This window comes from Tupaia chinensis, unplaced genomic scaffold (genome assembly GCF_000334495.1).
Source record: "Tupaia chinensis unplaced genomic scaffold, TupChi_1.0 Scaffold000101_1, whole genome shotgun sequence".
NCBI classification, from domain to species: domain Eukaryota; kingdom Metazoa; phylum Chordata; class Mammalia; order Scandentia; family Tupaiidae; genus Tupaia; species Tupaia belangeri.
The window spans coordinates 4,715,635-4,725,075 of NW_006159565.1; the positions used below are offsets into that span (position 1 = coordinate 4,715,635).

Below are 9,441 nucleotides of genomic sequence, written 5' to 3' on the forward strand. Positions count from 1 at the left end.
AAAGTGAGAAATTACCCCCCAAAGGAAATAGCCATACCACAAACCTTTCTCTTCCATTCTCTCTGGATTTGGGTCATGTATTAACATATGCCCAGCATGCTTTTCAAGCCAATTGTTCTGGGGCTTAAACCACACTGTCAGTCTATGTAGAGTCCAGCCACCTTAACCTTCTTCTGTGTTCTTACGTGCCCTTTCCTCTGTATGCACCTTTGGTTTTTTTCCCAATCACCTCTTCTTAAGGACATGAGTCAGAATGAATGGCCTCATTGTAACTTAGTTACTTCTTTAAAGGCACTGTCTCCAAATATCCTCAAATTCTCTGTGGAAAAATGAGATTAAGGTATGAGTTTTTCCTGGTATAAGATGATTTTTGACATCCATATGTGATACAGATGGTCCATGAATTTTTTGAAGTCCTCTGGTAGTCACATTCTGAGGTATGAGAAGTCAGGGCTTCGATTTATGATTTTGTGTAGTGGTGGTGGTGGTGGTGGGGACAATTCAGCCATCACAGCTGGGAAAACAGTTTGATTCCTCTACTCATACTGTGGGACCTTAACTTCATCTTTCCAAGGTGAGGCTGGAGGGTTTATTTTCCATGGCAACAACTGTATTTAAGAAAATCAGAAGCTCTTGGGACCAGCAGTTGGCGTAATGGCCATGTCGCTGAACTCCCATGTAGTCGATCGCGGTTCGAGTCCCGGACCCGGTGGCTTAAGCTCACACCGGGCGCATATGCGTGCATGCCCAAGATCCAGAGAGGAGAATGGAGGAGAAGGGATTGCAGCATGACCATCCCCTCTGGGGGGTGATTTCTCACTTTCTGTCTGTCTGTCTCTCTCTTTCTGGTGAGCACATGCACCCTATAGCAAAAACCTCTCCAAAAGAAAAAAAAAGAAGAAGAAGAAAAGGGGAAGCTCTCAAGGTCAAGTCCTGAATACCCATGGAATGTAGTAGAGGAACTAAACTGAAGCAACTGGCCCATGTTGCTGTCATCCCACAACCCACTCGTCACACCACAATGATGTTTTGTGTGGACCAAAGGAAGCAACTGTATCCAATCACCCAGTGTGTTTGTTAAAAATACTGAAAAGGAAATATCTGCTTATACTATATTTTGCTTTCTTTTTTTCCCCTCTGAATGATTCAAAAGTAAATAAACTGGGTCTCAGCAACCTTGCCACACAAAGCTGAATTCATGCCTTCAGTGATTCCTTCAGTGCCTGTCACGTCCGTACTTGCTCTGAGGCGCTTCCAACCCTGCTGATTTATTCTTCCATGAATTTGAATGAGGATAACACTGCGGAGCCATGTTGCTCCTGCTCTCCGGATGGGATTTCACGGTCGATCTGCCAACTTATTAAGAACACCAACTCCTTCCAGTTTTGGGAATTTATTCTGATTATATTTTCTCTTAGTCTTCTTAATCTTGAAATAAAGAGCTTTAGGACCCAGAAGTGTATTATATCCACCAAAACATTCATTTAGTTCCATCCCTCAAGACTGGTTGAAAAAACCATTTAAAAATGTTTAAAAGGGGTATTTGTGAATGTGGCTGAGCAATCACAATATGATGCCTGCACAATGCTTTGAAAATAATGTTCCTAACTTCACATTTCAAGATCTCCTTAGAAAGCAGGGAAATAAACAGATGCAGTCAGTCATAAGAAGATAAAAGCCATTGCATATTTATATATAAAACCATGTTTTTCTCACCTTTTGAAAACATTTTTGAATATTCAGGATTTGAAAAGTCAAGGTACTGCATGACATCATAGCAGCTTACCCTGAAAACCTGGAGATCATTCAGTGCAGAGTCTAACTTCTTCCTGCTTTAAAGGCTGACGTTGATGGAGGACAATGTGCAGCCCTCTGCCTAGTTGTAAGAAGCCTTTATTTGCACAGAAGAGGATGCTTCCCAGATCTCTGCAATCTGTCCTGAGTTCTAACATGGACTCCCTCTTCAACTTAAGAGATCATTTCACATCTCATTGCCTCATGTTCCTTCTCATTAAGATGACAGTAACTTTACCAGGTTCCTCCATCACAGGAGTATTGTGTGGAACAATTAGATTAATTAATTAATTGGGGAACAAACCTAGGAAAGAGAGAATGAGGATTTCTATGGCATTGCCTTGGTTTGGGGTAAGGCTACCCTGAATCAATTTTAATCAGAAACCAAGGATCTTGATTTTTCATTACTAGTCACATTGTGAGGTTTAAAATGACATCAATCTCTTAAATATAATTTTTCCTAAATTAGATATTTTTCCTCGCAAGGTTGATTTTCAGTACCTACTTCATTGAGTTCATCGATAAATTGTCGTGCATTAAATTTAGCAGCTCTATTGAGAATCAATAAAAATAACAAGGACTTTTTTCTTTGATATTTAATAGGCTTTGGTTTTGCCACTGCTTATCTAAATTAAATGGAAAAAATCCCATAGTCCAATATGGATTGGCTTGTTTCCATTTTTTAATAGATTTTTGCTATAGGGCGCCTGCATTTGCCAGAAAGACAGGGACAGAGAGATAGAAAGCGAGAAAACACCCCCCAGGGAAGATGGCCATGCCACAATCCCTTTTCCTCCATTCTCCTCTCGGGATCTTGGGCACGCACGCACACATGCCTGGCATGAGTTTAAGCCACTGTGTCTGGGACTTGAACTGCGGTCGACTACATGGGATTCCAGTGACATAGCCATTACACTAACTGCTGGTCCCTTGTTTCCATTTTTTATCTTCAGAGATAATCTCAGCCAAGAGGCAAGTCTAAATATTGATGGACCTTGGATACAATGTCAATGATATTGGGCCAGCCAGAAGCTATGGTGACTGGGGCAACTGGATCTTACACAGCCAACTTCAAGATTCGAATTCTGGACAGATGGCTTGGAGACATGCTGGGTGCATGTATGTGCTTGCCAGGAATTCCGAGAGACAAGTGCAGGAGAAGGATTGTGGCATGGTCATCCCCCCCCCTCCGGGAGTGCTCTCTCACTTCCTCTCTCTCTCTCTATTTCTCTCCAGCAAGTGCACATGCCCTGTGTAATTTTTTTTGAGAGTTTTTTGCTATAGGACACGTGCACTCGCCAGAAAGAGAGAGAGAGAGGGACAGAAAGCAAGAAATCACCCCCCAGCAGAGATGGCCACACCACAATCCCTTCTCCTCCATTCTCCTCTTGGGATCTTGGGCACGCACGCACGCACACCTAGTGTGAGTTTAAGTCACTGAGTCTGGGACTCGAACTGTGGTTGACTACATGGGAGTCCAGTGACATAGCCATTATGCCAATTGCTGGTCCACCCTGTGTAAATTTTTAAAAATAAATTTAAGAAAGGCAATTATTTTTTTTAATCTCTGATCATCTGTTGATTATGGTTTTCTATGGTGAGCGTGATGGAGTGATTTCTTCTTTAGCTCCCTCCTGGTGCTCACACTGTTAAGGAGAGATGTTCTTGAGTGTGCAATGGTAGCCTGACAGGGCTGCATGAATGGATTTGTCTCCTACAGCTGGGAGAGCTGGCACCAGTTCTAAGCTGAGTTTAGAGCTCAACCTACAGTTAAGTGCCTTGAGCCTTCCAGATCAGCAATGACCAGGTAGTGTCTGAACATGTCCTTCTGCCTCCTTTAACAGAATGAGATGTTCTGATTTGCATTTTGGAGAATACAAGACTTCCATCACCTTACCCCTTCTTTCCTCTCCTCATCACCAAAGCAAATCAGATCACTTTGTTCAAAGTTAAAAATAAAAACACCTCTAACTCTGGCTACAGGTGCAGCCTCCACTGTCTTCCAATTTCCCCCAAAATATAGTGCTACAGTCTTAAAAGAAATGTATTTCTCTGCTACTTAACATAGAACATTAGTTTAAGTTTATTCAACTCATTCAACTAATGTTGACAGTGATCACTGAAGTGACACCATACTAATTACTAACAACAACGTGAAGGTATGAGATCCCTGCAAGACAACATGGCAAGGCAACGAGGTAAAACCCAAGTCCATTGGTTTCACCTCTTCATACTGAATCCAGTCATCTTGTCAAAGACTACTGAGTGGATAAGTAGGAGAAAGTTTGAGAGAAGATGAAAGTTTTACAAAGTACAGATCTTGGAATATTTAAAGTTCATATTTTTGGAATAGATATTTCTATCCTAGGACAGAAGGTGGTGTGGACCTTAAGTTGCTAGATCCCACATGGCCAACTGCATGGTTCAAGTCTCAGACCCAACGCATGAAAATCATGTCAGGTGTGTGGGCGTGCATGCCCAAAATTCTATGAAGAGACTGGAAGAGAGGGGGTTATGGATTGGCCATCTCCTCTTAGGGGTGATTTCTTACTGTGTCTCTCTCTTTGATAAGTACCCAAATCCTATTGCAAAAAAACTAAAAGAAGAAATTCCTGTACTTTTGCTTTGTTCAAAGAATTTGGGGATGGGGCAAATTCTTTCTAAAAGCTACTTGTTTTTATCCATCTTATGTCACATTTCTTTTTACTAATAGTGGAGTGAGAAGAGGGGCCTCAGGAGTAATTAATTCAACTGCTTTTTTAAATATTAAAAAAAATCTAACTTCCAAGATAAATTATTTGCCCCCAAGTCACATTCCTACAAATGATGAACTGTATCTAGAACTTAGTTTTTCTACCCAATCTCACATCATTTTATAATAAGAAATTATAATGTACTCTATAATTTATCCACATTATTTTTTCTTAATATCTTCAAATTTGTGGAGAAATCTTTTTTAATATGTATGGAAGCAGTGTTGGTGATGCAGTGGTAACACGCTGCTCATCAGGTAATGCTAGATTCTTATAGAAGATTGTGGGTTCAATTCCCAGTTGACCTGTACACTAGAAACACATGCCCACAATTCTGGCTACCTGGAAAGGTTGGGAGGGTAGGGATAGCAGCATGAGACTTGTTAAGGGTTTGTTTCTCTTTCTGTCAAAAAATCAACTTTCAGGGGCGACCCAGAAGTTGTGCTTACGGCCCGCTTTCCTCCTCCCACAAGCCTCTGTGTTCTTTCTTTCCAGCTTAGGCCCGGCAGAATGGCTCCCGCAAAGAAGAGTGGCGAGAAGAAGAAGGGCTGTTCTGTCATCAACGAGGTGGTGACCCGGGAATACACCATCAACATTCACAAGCGCATCCATGGCGTGGGCTTCAAGAAACGTGCCCCTTGGGCACTCAAAGAAATCTGGAAATTTGCCATGAAAGAGATGGGGACTCCAGATGTGCGCATTGATACCAGGCTCAACAAAGCTGTCTGGGCCAAAGGAATTAGGAACGTCCCATATCGAATCCGTGTGTGGTTGTCCAGAAAACGAAACGAGGATGAAGATTTACCCAGAAAGCTCTACACTCTGGTGACCTATGTACCTGTTACCACATTCAAAAATCTACAAACAGTCAATGTGGATGAGAACTAACTGCTGATTTTCAAATAAAGTTATAAAACAAAACAAAAAAAAATTAACTTTGAAAAAGGCACATAATTAAGCCACATTAATAAAATTAATTAAAATCAACTTGGTAGAATCCAAAATGATCATGAACTCTTTTCCTTCTATACTGTTTGAATATATTCATCTTGTGACTGGCTTTGTCAATGGGACATTAAGTCACTCAGGCTTTGAAGCTTGTCCTCTTGCTGCTGTTGGACCCCACCTGTTACGTGAAGGATTCCAGACTAGCCTGCTGGGTGCTCAGAGACACAGGGAGTAGTCAAACCAGTTGTCCCTGTCACTTTGGCCAATAGCCCTGACAGTCATCAGCCAAATCAACAACTCACTGCAGATGCATGAATAAGCCCTGCTGAGCTCAGCCAAGTCCAGCCCTGACAAACACACACACATACATGCACAAATACACACACACACACACACACACACACACACACACACAAATACTGCCAGATGCAAAACCATGCCTCCTCTAACAGGGTCATCTATCCAGAGGCTGCGTATCATGATCTCTTAGAGCCAGAGCTTTGTTTATTATGGATTTCTGCCAAGACAACCCTTGGCATCTTTCAAAGATTTCTCTTTTAACAAGAGCATCTCTATAATGCAATATGCTTTCAAAGAGCTGAAATATAACCCTGATAGAATATAAAGATAACTCCTTGTGATAAATAAATGCAATACTATTTCCTGTACTTTTGGGAAACAAAACTTAAAAGAAAACAGTTTTTAAGTCTATTCAAAAAACAGATGGACTCCTGAGAATATTCTTTAGCTCCTTCCCATTGCAAAATCTTAGAAACTGTAAGAGAAATATATATTTGAACACAAATATGGATTTGGGTTGGGAAACAAGAGGTATTTTGTGCAGACTGGAAAGAAAATAGGATTATATCATATAAAGTGAAAATCCATAGAAGAGACAATTGGTATAAAATGTTGGGTGCTTTTAGGGGTACTTCAAGCCCATAGGTAGCAAAAATGGAAGAGAATACCTGGTTGGGATAGCACCTCAATCATGGCTGGAATCCTGCCAACAAAAAAATCAAAACAGCTACTCTCTCCTCTCCTTCCTTCTCTCCGCAGGGCTACATGGAGCTAACCAGAGCTGTCTCAGTTTAAGCAGAAGAACTGAGTCTGGCATCAGGGTGGAAAAGGCAGGGAACACTCAGAGGTGGTGACCAAAAGGAGTAGTGAAAATAACTTACGCTCAGAGCTGTCATGTACTGCCATCGCAGATCAAACATTGCATAGAGTTGACATTTTTCTTTAACCTTCTCTGTTCTCCATGACCTTGACATTTTAAAGAGTACAAACTGATTGTTCCTTAATTTGGATTTGACTAGTGTTTTTTTCTTGATGAGAGCCATTAAGTACTTTTGACAGACACTCTGCAAAAGTGAGATTATAACCAAGTAAAATGGCTTTAATCACATTGTTTTTAGATGATATTAATCCTACCAAATAAGCTGTTTCTAGAGTTCAAGGAGTATAATGCTAAATGATATCAAATTAGCCACAAAGCAAGCCCTCGTGAGACGGTATTCTCTTAGATGGAGAGGTCAGTCTATTGACAGTGTGCTCAAGTACTGCAAATTAGTGCAGAAAGCAACTCACTCTGTTGGTGGCACAGCAGTAATAGAACTGGATAACCACCTAGGTCCTGGGCTTGCATCCTGGAACCTCCCTCTACATGATAAGCATGTGTGTGTGTCTATTACCCAGACAGACCAAGAGTAGGGAGGCTTGTCTCATTGACTGTCTTATGAAAATAAAAGAAAAAAAAAGTTTTAATTGCTTGAGCATGTGTATTTGCTAAAGAGAAAGAGATAAAAAATCATCCCCCCCACTGGGGCGTGACCACACCACAATGCAATATGCTTTCAAAGCATATTTCTCTATTTCTCCATCCTGTTTAATTTGGGGGCCCAGGCACACATGCACTTGGTGTGTTTTTCCAACAGTCAGAGTCAGGATTCAAACCATGGTCAGCCATGTGGGATCTGGCTCCCTTAACCACTAGGCTATGGAACTGACCCTTAAAAAAAATAGAAAGCAGCTCACAATACAGGCCATATCACATTGACCTCATTTGTTTTCATTTTGTTTTGTTTTCAACCATAGCAATATCATTGAACAGCTTTAATTTCCCTGATAAAGATGAGAAAAAGTCTGAAGAGGAGAAAAATTGCTCCCCATTTTATTCTGTCTATAAATGGAAATCAAAAGAACTTCATTGTCAAACATATTAACTTCTCTTTAGAAACATAGTCTTCAAAGAATTCTGAGTTGGCATGTTTAAATCAACTTCCCATTCCTTACTGCTGATGTTAAACATTAAAAAAAAGGTGAGGTAAACATGTCACTCTTACAACATCATTCCCAAGTTCTGTTCAGTCTGTTCCAGTCACACCAAGCTTTCTGTTCCTCTTTTCTCACCTCAGGGCCTTTGCACATACCAGAACTTCTGCCTTGGACCTTTTTTCTTTGACTTGACCCATGATGGTTTCTCATTGTCATTTAGGTCTGCTTGAATGTCATCTCCTCAGAGAGACATTTTCTGACCACGCTGCCTAAGTAATCTTCACCCTAATCCAATCACGACCTCCTATTTTATTTTCTTCTGTTTAACTTTCCCTATGATCTTTCTGAATTCATCCTGTTGCTATATCTGCTTATCATTCCATCATGTAGCTCCACTACAACAAGAATCGTGTCTACTTTGCTGCTGGCCAAACATCGTGTGCCTAGAGTGACTTCTGGCATGGAGTGGATGCTCTATAAGTATTTGTTAGATAAGGGAAAAGACAAAAAATCATCCCCCCCACTGGGGCGTGACCACACCACAATGCAATATGCTTTCAAAGCATATTTCTCTATTTCTCCATCCTGTTTAATTTGGGGGCCCAGGCACACATGCACTTGGTGTGTTTTTCCAACAGTCAGAGTCAGGATTCAAACCATGGTCAGCCATGTGGGATCTGGCTCCCTTAACCACTAGGCTATGGAACTGACCCTTAAAAAAAATAGAAAGCAGCTCACAATACAGGCCATATCACATTGACCTCATTTGTTTTCATTTTGTTTTGTTTTCAACCATAGCAATATCATTGAACAGCTTTAATTTCCCTGATAAAGATGAGAAAAAGTCTGAAGAGGAGAAAAATTGCTCCCCATTTTATTCTGTCTATAAATGGAAATCAAAAGAACTTCATTGTCAAACATATTAACTTCTCTTTAGAAACATAGTCTTCAAAGAATTCTGAGTTGGCATGTTTAAATCAACTTCCCATTCCTTACTGCTGATGTTAAACATTAAAAAAAAGGTGAGGTAAACATGTCACTCTTACAACATCATTCCCAAGTTCTGTTCAGTCTGTTCCAGTCACACCAAGCTTTCTGTTCCTCTTTTCTCACCTCAGGGCCTTTGCACATACCAGAACTTCTGCCTTGGACCTTTTTTCTTTGACTTGACCCATGATGGTTTCTCATTGTCATTTAGGTCTGCTTGAATGTCATCTCCTCAGAGAGACATTTTCTGACCACGCTGCCTAAGTAATCTTCACCCTAATCCAATCACGACCTCCTATTTTATTTTCTTCTGTTTAACTTTCCCTATGATCTTTCTGAATTCATCCTGTTGCTATATCTGCTTATCATTCCATCATGTAGCTCCACTACAACAAGAATCGTGTCTACTTTGCTGCTGGCCAAACATCGTGTGCCTAGAGTGACTTCTGGCATGGAGTGGATGCTCTATAAGTATTTGTTAGATAAGGGAAATAATGATTTATGATTATATATAACCATAATCAAAAGAAGCAATTTATCTGGTGTTGAAACAAATGTCATTGCTCTGACTAATCACTGACCTCCTTATTTAGATTTACCTCTAAATGTTTGCCCTGTAGCAAAACACTCTCAAAAAAAAAAAAAAAAAAAAAGCCAAATGGGGGGGGGGGGTGGGGGGGAA

At 40.6% G+C, this 9,441-nt stretch overlaps 1 pseudogene; it reads left to right on the forward strand.

The window, feature by feature from the left end:
- Positions 1–5,045: 5,045 nt before the first annotated feature.
- On the forward strand, positions 5,046–5,435 carry LOC106734380 (60S ribosomal protein L31 pseudogene; annotated as a pseudogene).
- Positions 5,436–9,441: the final 4,006 nt, after the last annotated feature.